Source organism: Terrapene carolina, unplaced genomic scaffold (genome assembly GCF_002925995.2).
Source record: "Terrapene carolina triunguis isolate 2854851 unplaced genomic scaffold, T_m_triunguis-2.0 Scaffold210, whole genome shotgun sequence".
In the NCBI taxonomy this organism is placed as follows: Eukaryota; Metazoa; Chordata; order Testudines; family Emydidae; genus Terrapene; species Terrapene triunguis.
This window is the reverse complement of record NW_020664561.1, coordinates 51,045,772-51,064,268: the sequence shown is the minus strand read 5'-3', so window position 1 is coordinate 51,064,268 and position 18,497 is coordinate 51,045,772. Positions and strand designations below refer to the sequence as shown.

Here is an 18,497-nt window from a genome sequence, read left to right as displayed (position 1 = left end):
ATAACTGAATGAGAGAGCTTACAGTGTAAATCATGGTGTTGTATATTACTCCTGGGAGCATTCTGCACCAAAAAATTAAAAATTCTGCACACAATATTTTAAAATTCTGCAAATTTTGTCAAAATAACACTACATAATCACACCACCTTCAATTATTTCAAAATAGCTGTCAGCAAGTATGTCGGTATATAAACACAAGCAGATTCACTAACTGGAATATACAGGAGCATTTTATTGATCTATGAACCAAAACAGAATTTTCCTCTTTCTAATTGTATTGGCTCAGCAGTAGCAACAGGAGCAAAAATTCCTCTTTGTCAATAAACAGATATGACCCTAAGGCAAACAGGGATCAGAGAGATGTTGAATAGGAATATCTTGGTTTTTAGTGTCATTTTTCTGACCACAGCCGCACTTTCTGGAAGACATGAACTTTGAGTATCCTCTAGTGTCAAGATTTTTTTTTAGATATTAAGAGACTTTCTAAAAAGAAAAAAATCAATATTTAATTTTTAAAAGTCAAATAAAAGGCAATTAAGCCATCCTTTGTCTGGGGGAGTCAGGGATTTTTGTCTTAGAGAGAGATTTAGTTATGAAGGCCATGAAGTCATAAGATCACATCAGAAGAATCTGAGTCCATTAGGAATGTAAACCACTCTAATGGAACTCCTCATCACAGGGAGGGAGGGGAAGAAGTGTCATGCTATAGTTCTAGAACCATAGGTATATTTTTAACAATAAAATCAAATGCTTATACCTATGTTACTCCATCTACAATCCTCAGGCCACCATACCAGGACAAAAAATGCCACAGAGAAAGTGGAGAAGTTGGGAAGGCTTATATGTTGAGTGAGAGTTAGAGAACAAGTTGTTGTCAATGGGAACGATCATGGAACGAGTGTGTTTCTAGTGGGGTTCTGCAGAAATGGGTACTAGGTCCGATGCTATTCAACACTTTCATCGGTGATTGGGAAATAAATATACAAACTGCTGATAAAACTTTGCAGATGACAGACTGGTGGAATGGTAAATGAGGACAGGGTAATCATACCTTGATAAGTAAGGCTCATGCAAAAAAAAAAAAATGCATTTTAATACAACCAAATGCAAAGTTATACACCTAGGTAAGGACAAGGAATGCAGGCCATACCTACAGAATGCTGAAATAGCCTCTCATTCCTGACATAGTTCAGTATTTCTACCACTTCCTGAGTAAACATGAAAGACAAGGAGCATGTACAAAATTTATAACTTGGATTGAACAAATGCCTGCCTATAATCATAGCTGATTCAAATATATTTGAGGGTTGAGTTTTCCTTTTTCTCATCGTGTAAGAAGCAATCCGCTTGAGTAAAGGCATATACCAGAGAAACTATTACAGTGTAAGTGGCTACATGACACGTATGTGGCTTGGCAACACTGCGCAAACAGTGCAAACAAACAGACCTCAATATGAAGCAATCCAGCGCCACGTAAAAGGGGACACATCTAGCTTAAGCACCTGACTAATACCTGGTAAACAAATATGGCTTAGTCCAAACAAACATTTTCAGTATGATCTTAAACTCTGCTGAAAAGGGGAAACTGGACATAAGTGACTGATGGATGCCAAGCAACAGCAAGTTGTTAGAATCATACAGGTGCCCAAGTTCTTGAGTTGTTGTTTTAGTTTTATTGTGTTTCTATGTGCTGCAAAATGTCTCTAAAAATGTGAGACTAAACCAGTTAGTCCTGTGAGTTTCACCTCCTTACAAACTCTGCACAGAGTCTAGGTTTGAATATCAGGACAAGCTAACTCAAAGGAAACAAAAGTTAAATTTTAAAGTGTCAAATTTGTCTCAAATGACTTTTTCAATCACAAATCCATTTGTTCCACATTGACAAAACTGGATATGGATTTTCAAAAGTTCCATCTGGGAGGATGTACCAACACAACATCACCATTTCCCTGAAGGATACTTAAAATTAGAATTACTAGCAGTGAAGAAACTGAAGCAGCAAATGAAATGTCAATAATGAAACAATTTTGTGTACATGGTCTTAATTCTCACCTATGGCCCCATATGTGCCTTTATGGAAAGTAAGTAACAGTAAGTAACCATGGCATGTTATGCAACAAGCTGTAGAACTATTGATTTTTCAATCACTTATTAAGATGAGTTAAGGGAAAGATTTGGATCTTAACTCCTCTGGTTAGTAAACACTGAAATGATAATTTCCAGGCCTGCACTTGAGCACACAACCAAATTTTATAAACAGATGATTACTAGAGCATTCATAATTGGCTGAAAAGCTATGAATAACCATTTAAAGGTTTCTCTCCCTTTGCTTGTTGCTTAAAAAAAATTTTTTTTTGTAAGCCCTGACACACGCTTTCTCTAGCAACACTACATTATTTTCCTGCACTTTCCCCCAAATTGCTATGATGTCACAGTTCAGGGCAACTGTAACACTACAGCATCCACCTTGTCACTGTGGTTGTTACCATGCATGGGAGGTAGCCACAGTGGAAAAATCTTAGTGGGGGGAAGAAAAAGGCCTTTGGTGACTAGAGAACTAGTGAAACTGACCAGCAGGCAAGAAAGTACAAACTAAGCGAGTAGAAAGGTCTTTTAGTCAAGACTGTTTAAAACTTTGATACCTACTGAGTATTGAACAGCCAATATTAGGTTGGCATAATTACAACACTCAGGAGTGTGAAAAATCCACACCTGGCGCGAGGTAGTTAAACTGACCCAAGTCCCCATGCAGACAGCACTAGGTTAATGGAAGAATTCATCCATTAACTTAGTTACCGCCTCTCGGGGAGGTGGATGACCTATGCCGACGTAGTGTCTACACTCAAGCACTGCAGCATTGTAGCTGAGCCCCTGTAGCATTTCAAGCATAGACAAGTTTCAAGTCTCAGAGGGTTTATCTACACAGCAAGCAGTATCCCGCAGCAGCAAGACTCAGGCTCACGCTATAGCGCTAAAAATAGGTGTTTAAATGTTTGGTTTGGGCTTGGCTGCTGAAGCCCATCCCCCTCCTTAGACTTCAGAGCCTGAGCTCTAGTCCAAACCCAAATGTCTACATAGCTATTTTTAGTGCCATACTGTGAGCCTGTGTCCGCAGACCCAGGTTCTGAGGCTCGCTGCTGCAGGGTCCTGCTTGCTATCTAGACGTATCCCAAGAAGCCCAGCTGTCAGATCTGAAATGTCAAAGGTTATGTAGAGGTATTTAGTTTCAGTCCTACTCTGCTGTATCCAACTCAAGACAGGTTAAATAAAATAAGCTTAGCCAGAGAACTTTAGTGTGAGAGAAAATCAGCACAACCAACCCAATAGCTCACACCAACTCTTGGTTTTACGTAGTGGGAGAAGAGAGCTGGGAAGTATACTGCTATTATCGACATCCTTATATCACCTGTTCAGGTTAGGTTTCAGGATAACAAAGCATAGACACTGACTCCGTGAGTGCTCCGAAGCTGGAGCACCCACAGAAAAAAACTAATGGGTACTCAGCACCCACCAGCCACCAGATCAGTTGTTCAGCAGCTCCTCCCTCTTCCCCCCCCACCCCCGCACCTCCTGGAGGGGCGGGAAGAGGCAGAGCGAAGGGGGAGTGTGCTCAGAGGAGGGGGTGGAGCTGGGATGGGAAAAGGCTGGGTGGGGGAGGAGCAGGGGCAAGAAAAGGCGGGGCTAGGGTGGGGTCTTGGTGGGGGGGAGAGGAGGGGCGGAGCAGGGTGGAGTATCTCGGGGGGGAAAGCTGAAAGTCAGCACCTGTGTCACAAGGAATCTAAAATATTAACTTTTTAAGAATTACCACACGGTAGCAAGGGCACTTTTTTTTTTTAATTTCAAATTAAAATATAAAATCAACTTTCTATTCCTTTTTTGCAACAGGATGAGTCTGATTCATCCTATGTGAATTAATCAAAAAACAATACAATTACAGTGGGACAGAGATTGTTTTCCTGTTTGCTACAGTGGAAATGGGTATGGGTTCATTCTAAGTATTTCCAGCTAATAAAAGTGAAGCAGTTTGAAAAATATAGTTTCACTTGGAACATTAGCAAGTTAGTTTTCACCAATTTGGATGATGATTAATAGAGGATGATGGTTAATGACTACCACTAATAACTCATTTTAATAAAATCTCAATTCCCTGTAAATTCCTACTATGCCAGTTGTCACAATGGGTGAACAATTGGTACTACCCTCTACAATCCCAAATGCCATTCATTCTCAGAATATTTCTCAGAATGGTTCTGCTAAAGTGATCAACAATGAAAAGGTAGTGATACTTCAGTTGTCATTAGGGTTCAGAGTCACTAATCATTTGTATAACAGTAGCTGTTAGAGGCTACAACAGTTCAGGGTTCTACTGTAGTAGACACTGTACAAACATGTCTAGAGCCCTACCAAATTAACGGCTATGAAAAACGCACCACGGACCGTGAAATCTGGTCCCTTCCCCATGAAATCTGGTCTTTTACCCTATACTACACAAATATCATGGGGAGACCAGCATTTCTCAAATTGGGGGTCCTGACTCAAAAGGGTGTTGCAGGGGGGTCACAAGGTTTTAGGGGGGAGGTCACAGTATTGCCACCTTTACTTCGCTGCTTCAGAGCTGGGCGGCTGGAAAGCGGCAGTTGTTGGCCAGGTGCTCAACTCTGGAGGCAGCAGCGCAGAAGTAAGGGTAGCAGTACTGCAACCCTCCCTACAATAACCTTGCAAACCCCCACCCATTCCTTTTTGGGTCAGGACCCCTACAATTACAACACTGAAATCTCAGATTTAAATAGCTGAAATAATTAAATTTACTATTTTTAAAATTCTATGAACGTGAAATTGGTAGGGCCCAAAACATAGTATGAGACAGTCCCTGCCCCTAAGAGCTTCCCAGTATTAAAGCTCCCAGGGGGAGCTTTTCAACATCAATTACAGTCAAGCACTTAGCTCCCACTGGAAACAAATACAGGAGAAAGGTGCCTAAGGCCTGTCAGATAGTCAGAATGCAAGGAGAAACAGGCACAGAGAAGTGACTTGCCCAAGGTCAGACAGCAGATAAGTTGCAGAGCCAAGATCAGAACACAGGTCTTTCGACTCCCCCTCCAAGAATTAACACCCCATTGGTAAGCAGAGGATGCAGTATACACCTGTTTCAGTCAGTATGCAGACTCAGGGAGACCATAACTACATCTGTTCATATTCTTAAGCTTAGTTAGAAATTTAACTTAAATAGGTCAGAAGCCAGACACATGTCAGTATGACATACCATTGAGTACTGGACAAGCCAAGTCCAACAGCTGACACCTCCCTCCCCTTTAAGTAAATCACCACATTAAAGTGAGTAAGATTCTAAATACTTAAAGCACAAAGCTATCAACTGTCAGTACCTGTTGTGGTTTCGTTAGCCTGCTATGGAGTATTACTTGTTTAACACCTAGTTAACATTAGGCTGTTCTTGCTATTTTTGGAGCTCAGCAGCAGCAGAGCTGGATTAGAACTGTGACCTGTTATTCTGGATCACTGGGGCTTCTCTGTTACTCACTTTTGCTAAAAATCCTTATCGCTCAAATCAACATGGAAAAACTAATATCCAGTTAGGTGAAAGAAAATATAACGTTCTTATCCTTCAATGGGCATTAGAGTTACCAGATCCTGTGTAAACATTCCCTTTGAATCTAAGGGACAGTTTCAAATATGTTCCTATCAAATAAAAAACTGCAGTCAGTACCCACTCATTTGTTGTCACTGACTTCTCAGCCACTTCATAGAATATCAGGGTTGGAAGGGACCTCAGGAGGTCATCTAGTCCAACCCCCTGCTCAAAGCAGGACCAATTCCCAACTAAATCATCCCAGCCAGGGCTTTGTCAAGCATGACCTTAAAAACCTCTAAGGAAGGAGATTCCACCACTTCCTCCCTTAGTTCAGCATAACTTGAACTTTGTCTGTTAACTCAATCCTATAACTTCCCACCCTTTCCTTTCCCACATTTTATCTGCAGAAAAATGAACAGTCCAGCAAAAGACACCTATTAAAAAGATTAACAAGTGTTAACAGATTACTTATGATACAACTCCTATGAATAAAGAGATGTATATTCATGTCAATGTTGGCATCCGAAATATCCAGACAAGTGCCAACTGTGACAAAAACAAGCTATTATGATGAGGATGACAAAAGCAAGATATGTGTCTCATTTTTGTATTGCTCTAAATGGAATTTGTTCTTCCAATTATTTCCTCCAGCTTACTATTTTTTTTCTATTAGTTATTTATTAGATAGCTTACTACCCTACTTAACCAATCAGAGAAAGCATGCTGTGTGAAACACCACTTACTTATTTGGTGAACTTCTGTAAAGCACTCAGAGATTGTGATGAGGAGCAAGGAATGTCTTGATAGATTCCTTAGAAGTCCATCTGGCCTCTGAGGGACACAGCCCTCTTGAAAACCAGTAATTCCCTCCTGCAAACCTGCCTATGAGACACCCTGTCAATCTGTGATTTTTTTTTTTGTCACTTTCCTAGTTATTCTACAAAATTCTCCTAGTCTGTGAAAGACTCATATAAATGGACAAACAGAAGGAAATGTTGACAGTGACCATACAAAAATTACTGTCAAAACCACAAAGTAATTTAATGGAATAATTTTTCCTCTTAATTTTTCATGTCTAATAACTGTAGGTATTGTAACAGCAAGTTTAAAAATAAAAGTGTGTGTGGGGTTTGTGGTTTTTTTTTTTGTTTTGTTTTTTGTTTTTTTAAATCTTGTCACTTTATGACTATTTTACTCCTGAGTTCTCAAAATCCTACCTCTTGAGGTTCAGGTACCTCTTCTTTTGTTTGTTCTATTCTCCTAGTAAGATGGATTTTGGTATCCTTCAGCCCTTTAAAAAGCTTTATTGCTGAACAGAGCAAGCAGAAAGCATTATAACTGTCTGAATCATATGTTCAAAACACTGAAAGCAATTTGCTATAAATGCAGCAAGTGTTTGTTTGCTATTACCCAGACCTGAAAAATCTTAACTGCATCCTGAGTACTCTGAGATTTTATGGTTGTGTTTACATCCTGAATACACCAAGGATTTTATTATTGCATTAAAGCTTATATTGTTCCTGTAAGGAACTGCAACTTTTGGAGAGGAAAGGGAAGAAAAGCTCAAATGCTGCCAATTTATCATTCAAAAGATTATCTTCTCCTCCACATGCATACAGCTCTTTAATACTGAAGGGCAAATACACTTCCAACTGTTCATTAACTTCCAATAGATGAGATATGGGGCCAGAACCAAGACCATGGGTCCAAACTCCTTTGAGATCAGCATCTAAACTTTGCAGCCTAGGCTCCTCTCTATAAACTAACTCTTTTAGTTTATAAACCTGCTTTTTAGCTCACTGGTATTCTTCATGAAGCCTAAGACCTATTTTGTCATGTTTTCAGTGTAAAATATGTCTATCTCCTCCAGCTCAGGCTGGATATATGATCAAACTCTGATCCTTACTTACAGATATAAATTTCTTGCCCCTCTGTATATTTTTTTTACCTGCACTTATCAAAATAATCCAAACACCTTGCTGTTTAGAAAAAACTCAGAATAAACTCTGAGGTAGAATGTCTGAGGACTCTCTTATGGAGTTTCTCCAAGATTCTGTGGAAGGGGTGGGGAGGTAGTACTATCACCAATAAGCTGGAGAGCCCACCCTCAAACTTGGCAGATCCCCAAAGACCTGCATGAATTCTAGAGGATTTGGTTCAACACTGGATCTGACCCATGGCACCCTTCATGCATCGCCACCAAACTGTGGCAGCATGGTGATCCAGGAATCCCTTTGGATTGCTCGGAGGAAAAAAGAATACAGATTAAAAGGGTAGGTAGGGGGATATGTGCATTCCTCCTACTCTTCCCCCTGTGTAGACCTCTGATTCCAGAATCTCCCTATAAGGTCTTGAAGAGAGTATTGAGGTGGTGGCTTATACTTCCACACAGGAAGGGGGAAGCCTGCACGTGAATTTGAGAGAGATCCAGGCATTGGTTTGCAACACATAGAAATGTTAGTGCATTTTATAAGCTTTTACAAATTACTGTTGATCACAGCACAAACACAGTCTTTGTGAAAGTACCCTTCCCAATAAGTGTCTTCACTCAACCAATAAAGAACCCTGTGTAACTGTAACTTTCATTCATCCTAGATCTGTGGAAAATACTTCCAATGGTAAAAGTACAAGAGTATTAGAAATCTTATTGTGGATTTCACCTTTCTGAAGTAAACATAAGGAGACTAATAAAACAAGGATTGGTTTGACTTCAAAAGTTCTGTCACCTCTTTTCATAACATGTCAAGAAAAATTCCCAATAAATGCTTTGTTTTTCATTTTGCAATTTAGACACCAGTTTGTTTTCCTATTATATACTTGATGTGGCTTTTACTTCCTGCATTTTAGCACTATTTTAATAAAGACCATAAACAAGTTAATTTGGAAATACTCAACTGTTCCAAAATTCTGTTAATATTCCTAATTTCAGAATCAGATTGTCTTTTAGAACCATATTTTAATATGAATCCTCTTTAAAAGTAACTAATCTTATTCTTTGAATACTGAGATTTCTTGAATTTAATGAAATTAGAGATTCTTTCCAGTTTTAAACACGTTTATATTCTTCAGTAAGTAATTTAAACTGTTTAACACTTTGATTGTTTAAGCACAGTATAGTAAGTTTTTTCTAACCCCTCCTAACAAAAACTCTGATGTTTGTGGACTTGCTCTGTACAAGATTAGCAAATTCTTCTTACTGGAATTAGATGAAATGCCTTGCAAACAGGGTGGATAAAAATCAATGATTTTTTTTTAAATCAAAAATTGATTTTTTTTTATTTAAATCGGATTTTTTTTTTATAAAATGCTTTGAGGGGAAAAAAAACTATCTAAAGATAGTTTTTACTTAAGATACATTATTGCTCAAAGATATCTCATCATGGAATAGGGATTATAAATTCTAATTCTATAGTATGAGATAATATATTCATGTAATGTTTAAGAAAAATTTTGTAAATCAGTTCCAATAGTTCATAGATTAGGGACCCAATCTTAAGCGGTTCCACAGGCTTCTGTATAGGTTATTTAGATTAATCTTTCTACTACCCAATGGGACTCAGTGCTCAGTCTAGAAGATACCATCAGAGATGCTTAGTTTTGCAGTTCTCAAACTGTGGATTTGTGTCTCCAGAGGTAACATGTTTGTTAACAGCAAAAATGGTTTTAATATATAGAGGTGAGAAATAACAGACCTCAACTCTATTGTCCCTCTGCAAATTTGTGTACACAGAGTCAATCCCTTACCTCTCTCTAAAAGTGAAAAGTTTCAAAAAGTTCAATGAATAGAAGATTGTTGGGGGTGGAATAGATCTGGACAAGGAGAACAAGTCTGGAGATAAATGTGAGAAGCGAGGGACATATGCTTGTTTTGTTAAAATATTATATGTTTGCTGTTGAAGAAAACAATCCAGAATACTTAATGTTGTTGTTTTAGTTAAATAAAACAATTTATAAACAGGATATCTCCATTAATTTATTTTATCTCCTAGAACTGGAAGGGACCTTGAAAGGTCATTGAGTCCAGCCCCCTGCCTTCACTAGCAGGACCAAGTACTGATTTTTTGCCCCAACTCCCTAAGCGGCCCCCTCAAGGATTGAACTCACAACCCTGGGCTTAGCAGGCCAATGCTCAAACCACTGAGCTATCCCCCCAATTTTAATTTAAATGTCTGTCTGGTGATGTTCTCCTCCTAATACAGCATGGCAAGAAAATCCTCCAAAATTAATGATTAACCTGTTGAATTGGAGATAGTTCACCTCCCAATGACTTCATAAATAACCAAACAATCATTCATTTTCTGATATAGCCCTAAAACTAATCTGAAAAGTTTTCAAAATAAAACACTGTTTAAAAATGTATAGTGTGTACCTTCTAAAAATGAAACCTACATCTATCTCTGAGTTGTGAAGATATGTATTAAGGTTGTAACGACCAACAAGAATGCACTTTTATGTAGAAATTCATGATGAAATTGAGTTTTCCTGACTAGTGATTTAAATCATGATTTAAATCAATTTCATTAAATCAAATCCACCCTGCTTGCAAGTATTGTGAATCCCAACTGGAAAGTAGATGGCATTTGCAAAATAGAAAGAGAACTGTGGGAATATGTGTGCAAATGATATTTTAATATTCCACATTTGATACCAGTCTAATCTCGTTTATGACACAAGAACCCTAAATTCTTTTTCTAATCTTCCAAAGTTATTTGAATGAATGTACTGCTCCAGACTAGGTAATCTGCTTTGTATTTATTGGCACCTGCCATGTAATGCCATGTAGTACAAACTGAGCTCAAGGTGCAATTTCCTGCACACTTAAAAGCGTGTGGAGGAAGTGCCTACCACTCCCCATATATGGTCACAATAGAACTTAGTGCACATTGTACACTAGTGATTAAGCAGCATCTAAGATATGTCATGGTATTCAACCAGAGTCAGGGAACTTGTACTTTGATTTTGCCCCACAACAGAAGAGCCTGTATGAAGTCTCTTGTACAGAAAATGTAACTTGTCCAAGCAAGCCTCTGGAGTTAAAATTACAAAAAAGTTGAAAAACTCAGTCAAAATACCTGGTCAAATGTAATACATAGCTCAGTGTAAACCCAACTCTTAGTTGTAGATTGGGTAATAAGGAGATTCAGTCCTGCATAGCTTATAGATGCCTTGAAATAGTTCTTCACGCACTGAAAATGTGGAGGATACAACCAAACACCCAATTTTTCAAATAAAGGATTCTAATGTACGCTTAAACCTTCATAAGATTGGTGCTATTTGTAACCAGACTGAGTTTAAGCATTTTTCATATTGAAAGACAGCTATGTAGTCTCTGTTCTAATCCCCATATACTTAAGCATGGGGATTGACATTTTACAATTTTTTAATTTTATAATTAATCATTTTCTACGTCTATAGTCTACTACTACACCCTTAGTACATGTATTTTTAAAATAGTCTCCTCCTAACTTGACTATAGTGTTTATACTGCTAACACTGATAGTTCATTCTGTTAGATGTTTGGGGTGCAGGTACGTGGATGGGGCTGAAGATCAGATGTGATGTGCCAGTTAGGCAACTCAGCCATTCTGTCTCAATGCTTGCCCAACAAGAGCTAATTCAGACACTTTATAGTTACTGTCTTTCAAATGCACAATAAACTAGAGATTATGAAGGGTGCCAGGAGAGAGCATCTTCTCTTTAACCAAAAAAAGGTACACTGGCAGTGACAATGCTAACTAGGGCCCAATCCTGAAAACATTTTATAATAGGATTTGCCAGATCTGGCCCTGAGTCTGCATAGGTCAAACCAAAACTAAGAGTAATTAGTTGTGGAAGACTTGTGATCTTGAAATTAGTTAATGTGGGTCCTTTCTGGTTTGTGCATCTCCACCGAGAAATTCTTGCATTTGTAAAATTCTACTCCAGCTCGCATCAACAGGCATTTTTATCTTTTTCATAGCTTTGTTTCAGCTAACAGATTTTTAAAAAATTCTTTTAAAAAAATATTCAGCTATTGCACTATAAATTCACCTAATCTAAAATTAATCTAAATTAACTTTCAAGTGTAGACAAGCCCTGAGTATCACAAGGGACAGGTTTTGTGAGCAAAAAGGTGCCATTTTTTACACATCTTTCCTAGTACTAATGAGCACTTACAAAATAGTGCAATCTTGATATCTTCCAGTGACACTAACCGTGCTGATACTTTTGCAGGATATAACTTTGCTCTCTAGTGTAATGATTTGATTGTTCCTATGGACTGAGGAGATAAACTGTTTTCTTACATGGAATTTCAACACTTTCAACTATCACAACCTGTAACACGAAGTAGCAAATTTAACAGGTTTTTCTAACATCAATACACATGGCATCAAACAGAAAATTAACTGAGTATGAAGGCTGTAAACATCTCAGAGATGAGAAAACTTAGGTATTGTCAACACTACCAAGATTCCTGCCCACAAGAGTTTAGAGATATAGACCTTAATAGGTTGCATTCTTATCTAAACTTCTCAACTAAATGTTAAAATGTCACTTTTTAGGGTGCCTTTACAGTCAGTCAAGCGTTGAGCCCCTTGTGAGCTTCTACCTGGACCACACCTATTCCTTTCTGCAAAGAACAGTTCCTTTTTCCTACTTCATGCCTAACGTTGCAACTTGTATACTTCCGTATTCTGATGCATCCTGCCCTTATTAGGATGGCTTATCTTCCAAGTCAATATTTCCCACGAGTTACAGCTTACTTGCCCCTCCAACCACCCAAAATGTTCCCTAAAGTACACATCTGCAGGTATCACATCTAGTCCAGATCAACTGCATTAATACGAATAACTGCAATAAGTACCGAACACCCAGCACTAATTATCCCTAAATGTTTATGCATATCACACAGAAGTGGGGCAGGGGCAAAGTTTGATCCTTCTCGCTGCATTCTGGTTACTGGGATGTGTGAAAACTAGCCCGACTAAGGGACGGAGGGGGGGGAGGCTTGCCTGAAATACAACCGCCTGGAGAACACAGGATGTTCTTGCATGATATAAACAGGATGTCAGCCATATCGCTTCTGGCTGGGCTGTGAAAATCCAAATTGCAAAGGCAGCTTTTTTTTAGGGAGGGGGAGATATTCAACTCTTGATCTCCCATCTGAAAGTCAAGGCCACACCAAAGCCCCCCCTGCCACCCAGCGCAGCCCCACTCCTGCGCCCCCCGCTCTGCGGACCCCTAGCTGGAGGCTCGCTCTGCCCTGGGAGCCCCCCTACGCCGCCCTGCCTGGGCTTCCAGGGGCAGCCCGCGCCATGGGGCAGCGAGCGCGGCCCGGGGGGCGCCCGGCCTCAGTCGCGCCCCGAGTCCCGGGCTCACTCACCGCTTCCGCGTGCGGCTTCCAGGCGGCGGCGGCGACGACGGGAGAGGGAGGGGGGAGCCCGGCCGCCCCGCTTCGCTCACTCGCTGCCCCGCATGGCCCCGGGCCCGAGGGGCGCCCCGGGTACGTCGGCGCGCGAGGCGAGTCGGGCAGGCGAGGGGAAGATCGAGCAGCGCTGGCTTCGCGGCACCTTCGTCTCCTCCGGGCTCAGCGCAGACAGTTTCCCTCAGTCCCGGGCTGTCCCGCGGGGCCTGCGCATGCGCACGGCGTGTCCCCGCTGCCTTAAGGTGGACTTGTCCTTTCCTCCTGTCCCCCCGCCCCTTGTCACCTTCAGCCGCGGGAAAGACCCTCAGCCCCCACGCTCAGCCTGTGGGGGAGGGACGCCCCCCCCCTCCAGGATCGCCCGCTGCGAGGAGGGGCGGAGCCCGGAGCCCCAGCCGGGACACTCCCGCAGGTGGCGGTCCCCTGGCTGTCCGGCTTTCGGGTCAAGAGGCCGCCGAAGCAGCTATAAGGAGCCCACGGGCGATTGCCGAGGGCTGACAGGGTGCTCGGCGCTGAGCACAGCCTGGGGGCTGCCCTGGTGGGCTTTGCAAGGGAAGGCTGGTCCCCTCTGGTTCCCCAGAGGCCAAAGAGCCTTGCACAGCAGCACACAAGAGGAGCAGGGAGATTTTTGAGCTCTAGGGTTGAGTATTTCCCGCACAGGAGGTTGGTTCATCAGGTGCACCAGTGAGTCACTAATGAACAATATGTCACTCCATATAATTCAGCCTGAAATGCTCTGGCAGGGAGCCTTCCAGCGACATCCTACTTCAAGATGGAAAGACGGGAGGTGGAAAATGAGGGTTGGTAAAAGTCTGAAGGTAACAGGACAGGAAGATCTGACAAAGAGAGGTTGCTAAAAATAGTTTATTACAAAATAGCCTCAACTAATAACAATTATGGAAGCAGGGCTGGAAGGGACCTGGAGAGGTCATCTAGTCCAGCCACCTGAAGTGAGGCAGGACCATATAAACCCAGACCACCCTGACAGGTGTTTGTCCAACCTGTTCTTAAAAACCTTCAGCGATGGGGATTCCACACCCTCTCTTAGAAGCCTATTCCAGTGCTTAACTATCCTTTTAGTTAGATAGTTTCCCCTAATATTTAACCTAAATCTCCCTTGCTGGTGCTGCAGATTCAACCCCATTGCTTTACCTTCAGTGGACATGGAGAACCAGTGACCATTTTAAAAATGGAAATACATCCCAAGTGGTGTTTTACTATCTGGGCCTTTTTCACCATCTCAAGTGGTGTTAATAGGATAAAACACAAACTCTGACAAGTAAGATGGAGGATAAAGTGACATTTAAAAAATCAATATGCAAAGATACAAAGCAAAAAAAAGAGAAGTAAATAAAAAACAAGAAACTCATAAGCAAGTCTGTGCATTTGCTAGACCACCAGGTGACATAGAGGACAACTATGAGTATAAAGTCTTTACTATAGCCAATGATGAGGAAATGTTGCTGTTTTCACAATTACAGAAGTGTAGACACTAGTAGGGATAGATTTATCAAGGAGATCAAAGAGCATAATGAGAAATTAAATGGCCTAAAGCACCTAGGCTAGCTGGATTGATCCAAAAGTTCTTGAAGGAACCTCCTAAGGTCCCTTCCAACCCTGAGATTCTATGATTCTATGTAATATCTGAGCTTCTGAAAAAAAGCTCTTGAAGGAACTGAAGAATATAACATCTGAGCTTTTGAAGAAAAAAACCGCTATCATTAGAGACCAGGACTGAGCAGGACCAACATTGTACTCCTAACAATCCCCAAATCCTGAAAACTAAGCTGTTAAAGAAAATCAGAACAAATTCAACAAGCACAGAGTTGAGTGTAACTGTAGGGATTTGAACCAGCAGCAGAGAATGCTGTAGACCCAGCTCACTGTTGGAGCCTCATTTAAGTTAGCCCCCACAAGACTTTGCTATAGTGTGTGGGGGCTTGTGGGAGAGACGGGGCTAATCTTAAAAGGCCACCCTCTTTTCATCTTGAAGGGAGGGGATCAGACTAGGTGAGGTTCACACACCCCTTTTACTCTTACTTCACAGAAACTGGGGGAATTACTATATCCTCCATCTTCATTGGGGTAGGGACTGGGATCCCAAAGATCAGCCAGTGAGAAGTCCCTAGTTAGATTAGGAAGACAGGATGAGGCTATAAGAAGACACCCATGTTTCACTCCCTCCATTGGAGATGGGGCAAAAGATGCCTCTCAGAACAATGGAGGGAGCAGGGCGGATGGCAACTCTTAGGAAGAATGCATAGGATTGGGAACTAGACGGGGGGCAAAGCGAACATCTCAGAAATGGGCACGGGAAACTACGCATGGAAAGGGTCATTTTGAATGGGGAGAAGGTGTCTATATTTTGGGGGAAAGCTCATGGAGGTGGAATACTAGGATTTCTAAATGGAAGACCGGGCCACCATTATCTTCTATTCTCCAGAGAGGAATGTAAGCAATGGCCATGAGTAGTCCCCTCTTATATATCCCCCCCAAAGTAGAGTTTGATGGTGCATGCTTCTTTTGGTGTACCTTATAAATAAGTAGCTATAAGCAGTTCTTCAGTTCTCACCTTACTGAGAGTGAGATAATCACTCAATTATATAATCTTTGCAACTCCAAATTAAACATATTTTTAGCATACACAGGATGGTAGTTTTGCCTCCTCTTTTAGGAGTATTATTTTGTCTCTCATTACACAAGAGTTAGGCACGTAGGTTTCATTAACATTAGTGGGAGTTGTGTGTTCATTTGTGTCCCAAAGAGATAATTTAGTATACCTCTTAATTTAATTAATCTCTTCATTGGAAGGTCAAACTATCTCATGCTCCGATGAAACAGCATCCATGGAAGTAATACATTTGAATAAGGAAAACCTTGAAGCCCCAGTTTAATCAAACGGGGTTTTTGTTGGTTTTTTGTTTTTGCTAGTCTTACATAAAGCCACAAACTGCTGTTTATTTTTGTGTTGGTTTCCTTGGTTCATACACGTGACATTTTGAAAAATCTGCCCAAAGCCGATGCCATGATAAGACTGATTTCTTTCAAATGTGATGGATCTCCACAGCAGGGGACTAAAACTCCCAGCACTCCACTGTACATCCCCCTTTCTCTTGGCTAAACAGGAACTACATTTCCCATTAGCCATGTCCCTGGCCAGGTAAGGGGAAAGGTCCTGATTCTGAACCAAGAAGTAGCTGGGCTCTATTTGGGAGAGGGAGCAGCATGGCAGCAGGGAGCTGGAGAGACGCCCCAGGATCTGTGTACAGAGCCGCATGTGGAATGGGCTGTGACTGCTGAACATCACAGCTGGGTGCAGATCTGTGTGAAATTTATGGGGGAACAACAGTTTATGGACAGGGAACCAGTGCTCTGGGGTCCCAATGAGAGCCACTAACTGAGCCTGGATTGGAAACCTGCAAATGCTTATTTGCTGGAATAGAGACTGTACTGGAGAGGAAATCCCAGGCACTAGGACTGAAGAGCCTTGGCTCTCAATTGGACTGCCCCAGAGACCCGAACAGAACCACTATTGCTCACTTGAACTGTAACTGTTTAAGCCTCTCTACCTAGAGCATTTGCAACTTTTCCTCTTTCCTGCCAGATGTAGTAAAAACCTTTTCCTTAGCCATGTATCTGAGTGGATATTGGGACCCACCAATATCCTGCTGAAACATCTACTGGGCATGCTACTGGCACCCCAGGGGTTTGGGCTACAGTAACTCCAAACATTAAACAAGTTTGGTGGTAATTTCATGTAATTTATTTTAGTTTAACCAGACTGTAGTGATAAAATATCTTTGTCAAGGTCCTCTCATGTTAAAGAGAGCACTTTTATGTACCAGTATTTCAACAGAACATGCTTTAGTGACAAAGATTCACTACTCTAAAGTGGATGCCAAATATATCTGACTGATAATAAATGTAACATATCTTTCTCATGCCTCAGCTTTCTCTCTTTGATTCTGATCTGTTACTTTTGTAAATGACCCAAAGTCCTTAATCTACCAAAGGGTATACTCTGTAGAATAGACTTCCTTTATATAACTGTATTGCAGAAGAATTACTGGAAGATTACTCAATTATAAGGGAAACATCACTGCACATTGGAGCAGTCATATTTTATATTCCAGTAATCAATATATATATATTTAATTGGAACCATACTGTTCATGAACTAAGAAGCACTTAATTCTGACATCATTCCAATGTGTCTTTTATTGCAATCTTAAAAAACCCCCAAACAAACTAATTTTGACTGTATGTTTTAAATCCCCAAATTAGGGGAATTTGTATTTCTATCTGTATCAGGGGTCTAATTCTGTTTGTCTTCCTCTCTATTTAATCAGTTATGCTAAATAAATTTAATTACAAGTCTTCTCATAACATCCTTGTTTATTTCGCAACAAAAGGAGGAAAAGATTTTAACATCTGACTGACATCAGCTTAAGGTGGATTCAATATCTACCCTGCATATAGTTTTTTTCTGATCTCAGATGTTACTGATTGACTTGCATGTATTTTTTCTTCTCCACAAAGATTCTGAATCCTGGGTGCATTGAAGTATGGCAGATAACTTTGAAAATGTAGGTCTACATTCCCACATATTGTAGATCACACCTTAACTTCTGTAAAGAAAATTGTGATGTGTAATAAGTTTGGCCTTTACTGTACAAGACAAACACTTCTATCTTTCAGTAAACCAAGTCACCCTGGCTTACCTTTCAGATATCCCTAATTCTGATGGATGTTGCTACACAAATTTGGTGAAATAATCATAAAGGTGACTTTCCAGAAGAGTTGTTTACACTACAATACATTCTACAGCGTTTGAAGTTCCCTGCAGGAATAATTTATTTTTATGCCTCCCACATTTGGGCCTTAGCATGGTGAGAGGAATGAACCTGCCGTGCCCACCGCCCGAATTCTTTTGTATTGGATCCAGAATTGTAGAAGTGCCCCCTCTCTTGGCTAACCAGCAAATACAGTTCTGGTGGTATAAAAATCCCAGCTCCAGGCGTGAACCCTTTGAACAGTAGGACCCAGCGGCTGCAGCAGTGCAATCACCCGGCTGTCGTGAGCAGTAGGCTGTGTTAAAAGGCTACGTAACTGCCAGAAAGTGTGTGTGGGGGCAGCTGCAGAGAAGGACGGGCTTTACCGAAAGCGGAATCCCGCTGGCTGTGCTGTGACCTAAGAGCTTGGAATTCCCATCAAGTATCGATTTGGTACAGATGAATAGATCAGGTTTCATACGTGCCCCGGACTTCGTTCTTTGCTCGACGTTTTGTGGGGTGATAGAAGTTCAAGCTAGAAGTAAATGTCAAACGGAGGACTGAACGTCTGTCCCCCCAAAAGTCCCAGCCATGTTTAGCCGCGTCTGCCATCGCTGGGGTGCTTAAAGATAGCCTCAAATCTAAGAATAGGAAGAATTATGTAGGTGAAGCTGTTCCCCATTCTATTTACATCCCCTAAAGTGCTAGTTTATTCCCTCTAAAATCTGTGCTC

At 41.0% G+C, this 18,497-nt stretch overlaps 2 protein-coding genes across 3 annotated transcripts in view; one reads left to right on the top strand and one right to left on the bottom strand.

Moving 5' to 3' along the window:
• LOC113407185 (tyrosine-protein kinase JAK1-like) overlaps positions 1-13,174 on the bottom strand; it is an 87,018-nt gene extending 73,844 nt beyond the window's left edge. For both annotated transcript variants that reach the window (XM_026655315.1, XM_026655316.1), the window contains exon 1: positions 12,954-13,174. The gene's annotated coding sequence lies outside the window, so the exon portion shown is untranslated. The remainder of the gene's footprint in view (positions 1-12,953) is intronic.
• A 4,970-nt stretch (positions 13,175-18,144) lies between these two features.
• Positions 18,145-18,497, top strand: part of LOC113404953 (adenylate kinase 4, mitochondrial) — a 70,739-nt gene continuing 70,386 nt past the window's right edge. Inside the window, exon 1 of the mRNA XM_026655691.1 lies at positions 18,145-18,217. The gene's annotated coding sequence lies outside the window, so the exon portion shown is untranslated. The remainder of the gene's footprint in view (positions 18,218-18,497) is intronic.